This window comes from Scylla paramamosain, chromosome 3 (assembly GCF_035594125.1).
Source record: "Scylla paramamosain isolate STU-SP2022 chromosome 3, ASM3559412v1, whole genome shotgun sequence".
Classification (NCBI taxonomy): domain Eukaryota; kingdom Metazoa; phylum Arthropoda; class Malacostraca; order Decapoda; family Portunidae; genus Scylla; species Scylla paramamosain.
In genome coordinates, this window is record NC_087153.1 from 9,217,501 (window position 1) to 9,232,500 (window position 15,000).

At 43.2% G+C, this 15,000-nt stretch overlaps 1 protein-coding gene across 1 annotated transcript in view; it reads left to right on the forward strand.

The window, feature by feature from the left end:
- The first annotated feature begins 1,643 nt into the window (after positions 1 to 1,643).
- LOC135090045 (circadian locomoter output cycles protein kaput-like) overlaps positions 1,644 to 15,000 on the forward strand; it is a 178,270-nt gene continuing 164,913 nt past the window's right edge. Inside the window, exon 1 of the mRNA XM_063986313.1 lies at positions 1,644 to 2,634. The gene's annotated coding sequence lies outside the window, so the exon portion shown is untranslated. The remainder of the gene's footprint in view (positions 2,635 to 15,000) is intronic.

Sequence of the window (15,000 nt, forward strand, 5' to 3'; positions counted from 1 at the left end):
GTAAAGCTGGTCATGGTTCCTTCCCCTTTAAAGCGGCCACACTAGGTTGCTTGTCCGTGGACCGCTGGGTACTCTCTCTCTCTCTCTCTCTCTCTCTCTCTCTCTCTCTCTCTCTCTCTCTCTCTCTCTCTCCTCTTTTTCACTCCACTTTTTCCCTCTCGCTCGTCTCTTCTCATCGTGAAAAGGGTTGGGTTGCCACGTTCATTATTCTCTCTCCTTGTCATCAACCAGACTGCCGTGACCTGGTTACCGTGGTCGTAAAGATGTCCATTAGAAAGTTTTGTTTTCGGATATACTGGTAAAATACCACGAAGAGTTTGGAAAAGTAAACACACATTGGAGTTGGGTTAGGGGAAGTGATGGAAGTGAAGAGGAGTTTTGTTGTCGTTGTAGTTGTTGTTATTGTGGTTGTTATGGTTATTGTTGTTGTTGTTGTTATTTTTATTACTGTTATTATTATTATTATTATTATTGTTATTATTATTATTATTATTATTATTATTATTATTATTATCATCATTATCATCATTGTCATCATTATCATCATCATTCCACCCTTCATTATCACCTTTCTCGTCTGCGTCCAGTACCCGCATCTCGTCCGTGCTTGGACATCTTCCTCCTCCACTCCTCTACTCCTCATCTCCTCCTGGCAACCGTGCACTACGATCTATAAAGAGGATGTACTAGGGACGAGACTGTCGCGCCGGCCGCCTCGCCGCGCCGGTGCTCTCTCCCCCGGCCTCCTCTCTTTCTTCCTCTTTAAGCCCTCCTCCCTCCAGACCAAATTTCACAGGAAGGAAAACGCATTACCCTCCATGCATTGACCATTGAGCTTCTTTTCTCTCGGGCGCCATTGAGGCGTTCCCTTTTTGCAGTCATGAATGTATGCATTTGACTTGGCAACAGCGTGGAGGAGGAACCCCAAAATCAGCTGGCTTGACCTAGGTTAGGGGGGAAGGGTGTGTGCATTTACGTGTGTGTGTGTGTGTGTGTGTGTGTGTGTGTGTGTGGTCAGAGTCTTTCTATCAGTTCGTATCCAGCCTGCTTTTCAGTATTATCAAGCTTAGTAAGTTACGTACATTTCCTTCATTCCTCTTTAATTCCGCACCGCTGCCTCTCTCACTCCCTGACCTACCCCTTACCACCACCTCCACCGCCACTCCCGCGACCCTGACCCTCTCTCTCTCTCTCTCTCTCTCTCTCTCTCTCTCTCTCTCTCTCTCTCTCTCTCTCTCTCTCCATAACCTCCCCCACCAGAACCATCACTGTATCTTTCTCTCCGTCCCCCCACCCCATCCCCTTAGCACCTCTATTACCACCACCACCACCACCACCACCACCATCATAGTCACTCCTTGCCACTCACCACCAACATGACTCCTAACACCTTTGCCTAACTTCACCACCTGCACAATCATCACCCCCACCACCACCACCAACAACACCTCAGCCTCTTTCGCGTAGCCAATGTCCAGCATTAAATCGTGTGGGAAGGAAAATGGTCCCCAGAAATAGTGGTGCCGCGGGGCCTGGTTGGTACCTGGCACTCTGCAACTTGGTTCTTGGCTCAGCATAGTGAGAGTGGGGCAGGAGGCAGGCGGCGGGGCGGGCCGGGGCGGGGCGGGACGGGGCCGGGAGGGGCGGGGCAGAGGGAAGAGTGAAAATGCGCGATAGATTGTGGTGGTTGTGTGCAGTGTGCATCTCTCTCTCTCTCTCTCTCTCTCTCTCTCTCTCTCTGTGGGTGTGTGCGTGTCTCTCTCAACACATGAAGTCGTGTGAGCGTAAAGCGCCGCACTTACTCATCTCTAAGTCAAGGCTTCAGTTGCCGCCTTCACTTTAACTCCCTGCAGTGAATGGCCAAACTCTCTGTTATACCCGGGGATCGGGATGTAGCTGTTGTGTCATTACCCAGGCGTTTTAATCCTGCACCATTCTCCCCGTCAAAACTGGTCCCGCTGTCATTTATGCTAGCACAGAGTTTAGAACATCTTGCACATGCGCACTTCACAAAAATATAGACTGATGTTCTGTTAAAGTCAATATAAACCGACACAACGCACTCATCGATCAGGAAAGCTAGAAGAGTATCACAGGGTTGGGGGAGAATGAGGGGAATGAGGTGAAAGCAGTGTAATATTGAAGGTGGAGCGTGGGCGCCGGCAGCGAAAGTAAAACGCCGCGAAAAATGTGGTGGTGTAGCATGTGATGTCACGAGGCTACCAGCAGCCGCACGGCACTAGGTTAGTTGAGGTAGGACCAGCGGCTGCAAAGCATGTACTGCTTTCCCTCTTCCTTGTGCCTCGCTACCTACACGTACAGCTGTCCGGAAACAGTCTACCGATGGATATAAAGACTGTCCACTGTCTCCAGTGCTCCGCAAGAGATCATTTCTCGGCCTCGTCCGAAGTTTGTTGCTGTGAAGTGATGGAGTGTTACAAGTGAAGCTGTAGTGATGAGTTTGATGAAGGGACACTCGGGAGATAGTACTCATCACAAGGGTGCAGACCAATGCAGTGGTGGTGGTAGTGGTGGTGGTGGTGGCGCTGACAGGAGTAACAACACCTCAAGCCAGCTGGACCCGGAGCCCAGCACGTCAACAGCCGACATGGGAGGAGATCAGAAGTTTTCGAGGTAAGAACACACACAGTGGTGGCCACTAGCACTCCCTCACTCCCGCCCAGAAAGTTTTCCTCAAGTATTGCGACACAACCGCCGTGCTTGTGATGCTGGCGGGAATGTGGGGCGTGAGGGCGGCACCTGGTACAGACACGTTGACTTGAGCGAGAGATACATAGAAAGCCATTCCATACTCCGCCGTAGAACTCAGCTCCCCCAGTGACCTTGAAGACTGATATTAAAGCGGGAGGGGGGAGAGAGGGAGCGGTAAAGGGGCGCATGGCTACAGTGCCTGGGTGCCATGCCATGGCAGTGCTCACCTGTCCGGCCGGTGGGCGGTGTTTACCTCCGCTCAGCCCCGTCCATCACCTCCCTTTACATGATCGCTGCTCCCGTGTTTTCCTTGCGATTTCTTTGCTGTTTGGTGTTAGTCTGTGCATTGATTGCGTGTTTGTTGTGTGTGAGAGAGATGTGTGAGTGCTTTTAAGTAATGTAGGACGAAGAAGCGGCAGTAATTAGTAGTTTCTCTCATACGCGAGCGCGCGCGCACACACACACACACACACACACACACACACACACACACACACACACACACACACACACACACACACACACACACACACTTAGGTACACACACACACACACACACACACACACACACACACACACACACACACACACACACACACACACACATACACACACACACACACACACACACACGGGAAAAAGTTGAGGAAAGGGAAGGTTTAAATAGTATAAAAAAATGCATCTTCCTCCATAAAAATATAGGTAACTGGATTAGATTACAAAAAGTGGTGGTGAGACGAGGAATGTACTGCAGCAATTAGAAGTAAATAAAAGTACTGAATTATAGATACGAAGATGGGACAGAGTGTATTTGTACATTGCATATTACAACGATGTAAATAAACACACACACACACACACACACACACACACACACACACACACACACACACACACACACACACACACACACTGATAGATATGGCAGGAAGGCTCCCCGCTACTGACCAACCTCAACTTAAATTTAATGTGACCACAACCTTGAGCCAGTCTTGTACATTTATTTTTTTCTCTCCCTCTCTCACTGCCTCTCCTTCGTCCGCCGCCGCGAAACCTTTAGGGGGTGGCAGGTGGCTTGGTGGAAAAAAAATTTCCTGGGACACATCGGTATTTTTACGAGTTCTAACTTATTTTTATTTATTAATAAATATTTGTCGTTGTCATCATCGTCATCATCATTTCTGTTTTTCTTATCAAATAAATAAATAATGTTTTATTGATAACTCTTAATATCATCATTCTTATCTGCTTGTTATTATCAATCAATAACAAGATAGTTATTATCAGTAATACTCCTTTTACTACGTTCTGTATGTCGCTACAATAATTTTTAAACGAGACGAGGAACTAAGAAATAACTTGGGCATGAGCCGGTGGATGTGCTGGCGTGTGGGCGTGGCAGGAGGCTGAGGAGGTGGTGGGAGGCTGCAGAAGAGGGCTTGATGGGGCAGCTTGGTGGGCAGCGTTGATGTAAAAGAGTTTGGTTGGACAGAGTTGGTGAGGTAGTGTTTGGTGTGGCAGTGTTTGGTAGAACAGAGTTTAGTTGGGCAGAGTTAGTGGTGTAGAGTTTGGTAGGGCAATGTTTTGGTAAGATAATGCTTGGGTGAGGGATTGGTAACCATGGTGGCTGAAGGCTGAAAACTGAGGACTGTAGAGAAAAGGACTTGCCTCACCCACCAATGTTAGGACATCAGCATAAAACGTGGTTAGGAAAGTAGCACACGGTGACTTGCAGGCAGAGGCAGGACAGTAGCAGGGCGAAAGAGGGAGGAGGATCTGAGCGTGATATAGCAGGCCAAGTGTCACTCAGGGAGGCTCCTTGAGGGTGCCTCCGTCAGGGTGCCTCGCGTCATACTGCAGTGCCAGGGCCAAGCTGATACTAATCCTTGAGAAACTACTGCTGCTGGTGAGATTTATTATTTCATCTTAGTAACCTTACGCAGGATTCACAAACAAAAAAAAAAAAATAAATAATAAATAATTAAAATAAATAAATAAATAAATAAATAAAAACAAAGGGCAATACTAAACCTTTACTGAATATCGATAACTTTTCCGGTTAAAGTATAAAGACGCTAGGAAGTCGCTGTAGTTAAAGAATAAACACCAGTAAAGAATAAACACCAGTAAGAGGGCATTATTTCATCTGAAAAGCACTAAACAGTATCCCTAACAAAAAAAATAAAGAACATAATTCTAAAACTACTGAAAATCCATCACCTTCACTATGTTATCTTTGGAAATTGAAATATAAATCTAGAAACAAAAGGCGCTAAGAAGCCATCATAGTCAAAGAATAGATACAGATAAGAGGGCGTTGTTTAATCTAAGTAACCCAGCGCATTTTTTTTTCTAAGCAGAAAATAAACATCAAATAAAACTTTAGTAAATAATCGATCACCTTTGCTGTGTTACCTCCTGTAATTAGAGTATAAATAAAGACTTAAAAGCTAAGTCATCATTGTCAAAGAGTAAACATTATTTCGTCTGAGTGACAGTACGCATTTTCTTACGCAAAGAATAAACTTCATTAAATAAATACGTATTCAATAATCGATCACCCTTGCTGCATTGTCTTTTGAAATAAGAGTATGAATAGAGACGAAAAAGCTAAGAATTCCTCGTTGCTGAAAGAGAGAACACAGGCATGAGCATTAGGGTAGGACATCTTGGGACAAAGCAGCCGGCATCGGGATGGGCGTGGCGACAGCGACTGACACACACACACACACACACACACACACACACACACACACACACACACACACACACACACACACACACAAACACACACACACACACACATTTGCTTTTTAGGAATGACAACTGAAGCGACTCAAACTTCAGCGCTCTCAATACTTAAGAAAAAAAAAAAATGATGGTAATGGGCAGGACCGGACGAGGTTAAGTGATTGTGACTGACTGGCGAAAGTGATGATGTGCAGGTAACAGGAGTAATAGTAATGGTAGTAATGGAAAGTGGTAGGGGAGGATAGGCATGAGGGCGAGGGGGAGGAAAGGGTGCACCGGGCTGGGAGTAGTTTGTGATTTAGCACGAGCTGGTGTTGTAACTTGGCGGGTTTCCTTTAATATCCTCATCTCGGTCTTAACAGTCACCTATTTTGTGCACATTCCTTAGTGGAATTTCACCTTTTACCACCGTCACTCTCTCTCTCTCTCTCTCTCTCTCTCTCTCTCTCTCTCTCTCTCTCTCTCTCTCTCTCTTACCAAGCAATATTCAAGCCCTTTATCTCATTCGTTTCCCCTGACGTGTCTTAATAGCTGTTGTCTCTTCCCTGTCACTGAGAGGACGCCAAGCGGGAGTAGAAATGCGTTAAGAAAATGATCAGTGTTGCCAATTTGTCTTTGCTGTTTACTGTGGCTGGTTATGGTGTGTGTGTGTGTGTGTGTGTGTGTGTGTGTGTGTGTGTGTGTGTGTGTGTGTGTGTGTGTGTTGCTTGTGGCGTCTTCCGGAAGAGAGAGAGAGAGAGAGAGAGAGAGAGAGTGTGTGTGTGTATTGAGCTTAGTAAGCTATAGGCAGTTATAGTGAGTGTATGGCGCTTAGTAAGGAGGAAAAGAAAGATTTGTATTGGAAGTGTATTTTTCATTATTCTTAAGTGATGAGAGGGCGAATAATGAAGTTCTTAGAGTTATACAAAGTTACAATGTGTGTGTGACGCTTAGTAAGGGGGAAGAAAGATAGCTGTATTAGAGGTGTATTTTTCATTATGTGCTTAGATGAAAGAGAAAATAAAGACCTTATTAATAAATTATAGAGTGTGCGATATCTAGTAAGGAGGAAGAGAAATATCAGTTTTGGAGAGTGAGGGAGAGCGAGTAAAGAGCTTAGCAAGACTTGTAGTCATTGTGTCCCTAGGGAGTGAATAAAGAGCTTACTAAGAATTATACTAAATTACAGTGAGTGTGACGCTTAGGAGGAAAGAAAATCTGTATCCTAAATCTTTTTCTTTCATTGTGTCCTCAAAAAGATTCCTGTCCTTGGTGAAGTCTTGGTCTGGCTTACCGCAATCTCTTTTCTTCATTTATATTTATCGTTTCTCTCTCAGCCCGAACTTTTCTGTGTTGTTCGGAATCGTACAGTGGTTAGTTTTTGTAAGAAGTATAAACAGATCAGCGAACTTAAGATTGAGGTAAAAAATAAATGCGCCAAATCACTCGACTTCATAATCATCAGGACTGTGTGTGTGTGTGTGTGTGTGTGTGCAGATAGATAGGTAGGAAGGTCAGAATTACTCTAAATGCACGTGTGAAACTGGCTGAAGGAGAGAGAGAGAGAGAGAGAGAGAGAGAGAGAGAGAGAGAGAGAGAGAGAGAGAGAGAGAGAGAGAGAGAGAGAGAGAGAGAGTTGGACGGAAAAATTACCTTCTAAATAATAATAAAAAGAGGAAACTGACAAACCCTGTCAGACTTAAAGAGAAAGACATTGCTCTTTGAAATGTGAACCTGAAAAAAAAAAAAAAAAAAAACAGAGGAGATACGAAGATATGATATGAGGTATGAAAAATACTGCAGCACATGTGAGCGAAGTTTTGTGAGAGAAAGACGCGCCGCATTTATGAAGCGAGGTCAGTGAAGCCAATTAGCAAGTTTACTCACACGCATGTGCCTGGGTGGGGCTGCGACGCTGGTGGCGGAGGCAGGCAGGCCATACCAAGAGGAACATCAGCATATATATATATATATATATATATATATATATATATATATATATATATATATAGGGTTACCAGGTGATCTAATTCATTTTGTCATTAGCGCTGAAGGATAGTTTGAAGAACCGTATTCTCTCAGTTTACCACGTGGTGTCCCTATGGTACTTCTTAACAGGCTGTAGTGGAAATTATTGGGGGGTTTTCATGGACCGTATTCTCTAAACTTCGAGTGTGATGTCTTTAGTACTTCTTAATATTTTATTGTGGAAGTTACTGGGGGTTTTCATGGGGGTTTTTATGATTTAAGGTGTAGTTTAACAAAGATTCTGTATCATGAGCGGAGAAAACACGTATGAGAACTTGGCTGACCATCTTAGTAGGATTCGAAAAATTGTGCTCTCAAAATATTTCGTGATGTTCAAGGGTGTTTTCATGATTCAAATTGGAGTTTAATAAGGATTATGTATCATCAGCGGTGAAAACACTCATGAGAAGCTGACTAATTATCCCTGTGGCCTTTGAAATATAGTCCTGATGAGAGTTTGCAAGCTTCTATAATGGGACTAAAAGTTACGTTCTCGTATCTTCATTTGTGTGTTTAACAAGGATTCTGCATCAGCGATAGGGAGAAGCACTCATGAGAAAGTGACTGATCATATCCGTGACCTTTAAAATATAGTCCTGATGAGAATACAAGTGTTTACAAATGGAATAGAGGTTACGCTCTCGTATCTTCATCTGTGCTAATGGTTCTGTATCATGAGTGGTTAAAGAATTAAAAAAATAAAATGAATGGATGATTATCTCTGTGGCCCTTGAAGTATAATCCTTACAAGAAGACAAGTGTTTGATAATATTGAACTGATAATTACGCCCTAATATCTTCACGGTGCATTCATGTTTCGCTGGCTGAAGAACTACTGAGGCTCGTTCTAGCGGAGACCTTGACTTGTTATGTATGAGGGAGGCAAGCTCAGGTGCGCCCAAGGGAATACATAACGAAGGCTTTCCTAATGCAGAGTCGTTATCTTGATGCTGCTCAAAATGTCTTATGATGTCCGGGATTGTGTCTTTGCCTATCGCCTTGCCTTGACTCCCAGATAAACGATATATATTCTGCGATTAGAGCGGTGCATGTTGCTAGCATACGTACATTTTGTCGTAAAGTTTTAATTGTCTCTGATATAACATTATGTCGATCAGGTGTCACTTTCTTCCAGGAAAGTTGAAGATGGCGTTTATAGTTAGGTGGTGGAAACTAAGACGAGTAAATTTTTAGCATACGTATATTTTTTTCGTAAAGTATTAAGTTGTTTCTACGTATATTTGTTTCGTAAAATATTAAATTGTTTTTGAAACAGCGTTGTGTCGAGCAGGTGTATGTGTATTCTAGGAAGTTGAAGATCGCGTGTGTGTATATATATAACAGTCGCAAGCAAGACTGCTATTTTTTTTTTTTTTTAGCATACATATGTTTGAATCGTAACGCATTAAAATGTCTCTGAGGTAATATTGTATCGATCGCGTCAGTTTATTCCAGGAAAGTTGAAGATAGCCTGCATAGTAAGGTAGTGCAAAGCAAGACGAGGGAATTTTTAGCATGGAAAGGTTACAGTAAATCCTCAGCAACAGTGAAAATAGAAGGTTAAGGGAGGTGGTGTGTACGAGACGCCCACACTTGTATACAGGCGGTGCACGACATAGCGTTCCTTCACACATGCACCGGAGTAGCTAGGAGTGGTGGTGTGCATGAGCCGCCCTTGTTTCTATACCAGACAGCACGGGACGTTACCTTCCTTCACGCATACACTAGAGTAGGTAAGGGAGGTGATGTGCACGCGAGACCCCCATACTAATATACTAAGTGGCGAGGGACGCGATCTTCCTTCGCGTAGATAGATTGGTAGGCAAGTAGATAGATAGATAGATAAATTTATTCACCACATACTACAAAGGAAAAAAAAAATGTCACAATATTTTAAATCATCTAAAGCAAAACGATATATTCACATTTTACTGAAAAAAAAAAAAAACTTGCATGCGCACATAAAATCCAATATGTAGCCCAAAGCAGGGACTAACACGCAAGAAAACTAAACAATGCCAGTAGAAATTTTTATATCGGCAAATGCTAAAATCCCAAGAATACACACATAACAGATGTCAAAAATAGAAGGAGATTATGTAACACACGAAGCAGTCTTGCCTCTTCACCATCCAGCATAAGACACAACGTTTCACACCTGCATAGCCACCAGTCACGGTCTGGTCTAGTTACCTGGGTTGTTTACCAGGAGCGCACTGCCATTCACTTACAGCCACGAATATAGCTGAGCCAGTTTAGTACCGCTCTGACTCACTCTTGCAGAACAAGCATGGTGAGTGGCTGTCATGAAGCAGTAGGGGGTAATTGATGTGTGAGTTAGAGAGTACCAGATATCCTGAGTGCATGCGCAGATGTAGACTTGCCTTCTTCGTCTTGTAGAGTCTCATACATAAGAGCAGAGTACAAGAAGCTTAAAGGAATGCAGTCCATGTATAGATGAAAGTCATCTACGTACCTTACTCTTAACACTTTTAATATCACGGCGTCAACATCTTATTGTCTTGAGTGTCTTAAGAGCGTGCGAACATAAGGAAAGCTACCAGAAGGTAGTCCTTGTACAAATTTAATCTACACATCTACTATTTCTTAACCATTTCAATATCATGATATGAACTTTATAATATTGTAGGGACACGTCATTGCAGGATTTCATCAAGTTAACGATGATGACACTTCGGCTTATCAAAGAGTTTATAAATGAAATCAATCATGCAACGCAGTTCTATCCGATTTACTCCATTACCATCAAGTTACAAGCGATTGAATTAAAAGAAAAACTGTTCAGTACTAAACAAATGAATGCTGGCCGGTGCTACAGGGTTGTGACGGTGCTTTTCCTATGCTTGACGTTGTCATGACGGTGCCTTCCCGCGCGTCCTGTGTTTGGTGAAGGTTGAACGTTATAGATTTACTCCTGCAACAGTTATATCCGATTTTTACTCCATTAGTATAGACTTATAAGCGATTGGCTAGAAAATTGTGTCTAGTGTTGAATAGGTTAATGCTGGCTGGTGTTGGGGTCATGCCGGTGCCTTCCCACACGTCCTGTGCTTGGTGTAGGTCGGGGGTTTCTATTTCCTCCATTAGAAACAACTGATAATTATAATTCTCGGTGTCCAGCAGTGAATGGATGAAAGCTTGCCGGCGGTGGGATCATGCCGGTGCCTTCCCTCGCGTCCCGTGCTTGGTGCAAGCTGGAGTTTCCGTTTTATGGCGGCTAAACACGATTCTCATGTTACGTGTGTTTGACGAGGCAAGGTTATGGCGCATCATTCCTCCTTACCTGGCGACTCACCGGCCCGCTGCTGTGCACTGGGACGTCACACTGGCGGTACTGGAAGGAAAAGAAACTATCCAAAACTATTTGAGATTATTCGTCTCTGTTTTCTCCAGCCGGAAGTGATTCTAACACTTATCGCGGATCGAGACAACTGGGAGTTTGTTGGCGCCGCGGTTCTTTCCCCCCGTGGGAATCAAATCGCGGGACTCCTTGTGTGTTATCCCTCGGCATTATCTTACTGGGAGCAGCGATTGTCAGGATCCGTGAGCCAAGAAATTTGCAGACGTGTAATGTTTTAGGAGTTTCCCCACGGTCTTGCATGGCCTTGAACGTGCGTGCGTGCATGTGTGTGTGTGTGTGTGTGTGTGTGTGTGTGTGTGTGTGTGGGGCCGGTGCAATCATGGCGGAGAAATGTTGACTCACTGATAGCCCAGTATTGCGTGTTGAAATGATCATCTGTGTCCACTACCGCCTCGCTGATTACCGCCTTGCCCTTGCCGCGATCGTAAAGCTAAAGACTCCCTGGGACTGCGCGAAAAAAAAAAAAGAAGTAAACAAATACCTAGGGAAGCGCAGCGCCTCGTCACGTCCCTGCGCAACCCTTGGCTGTGCGTGTTCTGCAGTTTTCATCAATCGGAGGATGATTCAATTGCATGACTACCCAAGGAGGAAGTGAGCGATGCGTTGCTTTGTGTTGTGTCTGCGAGGATCAAGTCTGTGCGTGCGTGCGTGTGTGTGTGTGTGTGTGTGTGTGTGTGTGTGTGTGTGTGTGTGTGTGTGTGTGTGTGTGTGTGTGTGTAGGAAACTGCCGCCTCCCACACCTTTCGTCCTCTTGTGTCCCTTCCTCCCTCTCCTCTTCCTCCTCTTCTTCTTCCTCTTCCTCCTCCTCCTCTTCCTCCTCCTCCTCCTCTTCCTCCTCCTCCTTGTTGTTATTCTCATTCTCCTTCTTCTTGTTTGTTGTTGTTGTTGCGGTTGCTCTTCCTCTTTATCTTCGTCCTCATTTTCTTTATCCTTCATCTCCTTTTTTTCTCTTCCTTCTCCTCTTCTTCCTCCTTCTCAAGACCACCCCACTCCACCATTCCCTCCCCAGACTCCCTTCCCTCTCTCTGGTGGTAGTTCTGCGTCCTTTTAATTTTGGAAGTCAGTACAGGTTTCATTCCTAAGTTTGCCAGTTCGAAGTAACCAAGTATCCCTCCTGCTGCCGCGCTTGAGAACTTGATAATGGTAGAGGAGGAGAGAAAGGAAGAGGAGGGAAAGGGTAATCGGTGATGCGACCCGGAAAAGACGGTCTTGTGTCTCATTTTCCTCTCTTTTTTTTGTTTTCTTGGGGAAAGAGAGAGAAATTAGCGGTCTTTTTTTTCCCCCAAATTGTTGTAATCTCTGCTGGTCTTCTTGTATTAAAAAGGATAAGAGTTAGGAAAAAGAACGATGACCATCAGGGCGCGGCGGTTCTTGCGATGTGTGTGTGTGTGTGTGTGTGTGTGTGTGTGTGTGTGTGTGTGTGTGTGTGTGTGGTGGTGATTATACCGTGTTGTGCTGTTGGCGGTGGGTGAGGCGACGGCAAGTGAGAGAAGGTAGGTGAGGCGAGGGGAGGTGAGGGAAGATGAGGAGAGGTTAGGGAAAGGGAAACATGTCGGTAAGAAAGAAAAAGGTAAGGGGAACGAGGACAGATGAGGGAAGTCGGGGACAGGTTAAGGAAAAGGAGACGCTGGTAAGGGAGGTACAGGTAAGGGAGGCGAGGACAGGTGAAGGAAAGATACGCGTTGGTAAAGAAGGCGAGGACAGGCTAGCTAAGGGAGACATGCTAGTAAGGGAGGCGCGTTGAGGTGTACCTTGCTGCATGCAGGGTCAGGCTGATCATGCTGGCTGTGTTCACCTGGCCGCCAGACGTACCTTAACACCTGTGCAAGTGTAACACTCCTGGTGACTCACCCGCTGGTTTTATTTTTAATGTTTGTCCTTCACTCCTCGCGGGGAAATGATGTATTAAGAGATACAAATTACCCACCCATGTAATACAAAAGAAAGGGAAAGTTAGACAAAAGCTTTGCAAAAGAAAGTGACTCCTTACAGAAGTGGGATGAAGGTGAAGACGAAGAAAATATTGAATTTTTTAATTTTTACCAATTTGTGTGTATATTTATTTATGTATTTATTGGCGTGTGAAGGATATGCGCTTCCTTAATGTTTTTAATTTACAGAAAAAAAGAATATATATATATATATATATATATATATATATATATATATATATATATATATATATATATATATATATATATATATATATATATATATATTGGAAACTCAGCATTTCCTTCGATAAAAGTAAAATTACGCTGTCATTGTTATTATAATTATTTGTTTTATGTACGTATGTGTGTATGTGTATGTATACTTTTTTAAGTCGGTTAGTATACTTTTATTTAGTATATTTTTATTATTCTTTTATCTATGTCGGTTAGCGCCACATACAGTGCTGCTCACAAAAAACGCCGCACAGATAAGGCTCTCAGTAACACCCTTTACTGTACAACTTTTTATTTATTCGCTGTAGTATTTTACCCTGCTACAAACACCGTACAAGCGAAGAGTTAGTTACCCAGCCCACCGTAGAGACAGGATGCTGTGCTATGGTTCCCTTCCTCTTGGCCTGCCTCTCCGCGCCATGCATCCTGCCCGCCTCGCCCCTCCGCTGTTTCCATGTGAGGTCAGCTGGACAGTGGACCATACTCTGAAACACTCTGCGCCGCACCTCGACTACATTCAAAAGCCTCTAGTTGAAGTGACACGGGTTTTAAGTGTTTTTTTTTTTACCGTTACAGTGACAGATTAACAATATTTCAACATTATTAACAGGAGAAAGACTCTTGAAAACCCGGCTAATAATTTCTGTGGCCTTTGAAAATAATCGTGGTGAGAGAGCAAAGCGTTTCTGAATAGGGGCTAGTGACCTGTGAAGCCTGGAGCTACAGTTCAAGCCGATGGGATGGTGGCACGGGAGAAGAGGGGACTGGAAGGGGCTGGACGAAATGGGTGGATAGGCGGATGGCTGTATGGGTGGATGGGTGTCTCGTCAGCCAGCCACCAGACATCCGACGGCTGTTCCTTGCTTGCTAAGACGCCACGCTGCTCAGTGTCTCTTGTTACGGCGCACTCTGGGGAAGGCGCAGGCAGTATTGAAAATAATTCAGCCTGTTGTGTGTGTTTGTGTGTGTGTGTGTTATATTGTAAAGCAGTGTAGTATTGGTCTTATAATGGTTTTAATTTACTTAGTGTATAAAGAAAATAGTTTATGTAAATTATTTAAAATTTGTCTTTACGTTTTGTTTTATTTACTTAGTGTATAAAATTATTCATTTCATAGACATAAGAAGTGTTGAATTTGGAAAAGGAGTATCGATTTATATATTTATATACGTATATATATATATATATATATATATATATATATATATATATATATATATATATATATATATATATATATATATATATATATATATATATATATTTTTATAATATGATATTGTTTTAAAATTTAAAATTACTTATTTTATTTACCTGTGTGTTGGTTTGCTAAGACTTTCCATATAAAAACTTGCCTGTTTATTGATTTACATGCTCGTCAAGGTCCTCAGCGCACGCACTGTTGAGGTCTTTTTGTGCGTGGACCGCGGAGGGTGCGGAAAGTGGTTGTGCAAGGTGGTGTATGTCAAATGGACCGTACTGAGGCCTGTGCTGCTTCCCTCTCAGGTAGTAGTGATAGATAACCCAAGACGCAGTAAGTCCAACTGACAACCAGAGTAAGAACAATAATAGTTGGATATATATATATATATATATATATATATATATATATATATATATATATATATATATATATATATATATATATATATATATATATATATATATATATACACTTTACTGAGCCTTTCTCGTGCTTCCCCTTCAAGATAACCCAAGACGCAGTAAGACCAACGACCGGAACTGGAATAAAAAACAATAATAACAGGATAATAATTACTGGCATATAATGATCACCCTTAAAGAAATAAACTGCAATAATACATAGAGACCTTACTGAGCCTTGCCCATTGGCAGGTAACCCGGCCGTAGTAAGAGCAACAAATGGGAACTGGAATAAAAACAATGATAGCAAGATAATAACATGATAAGTAGCATACTGGCAATAATTATATTTATTGCCTTCACCGCCAGTAAAG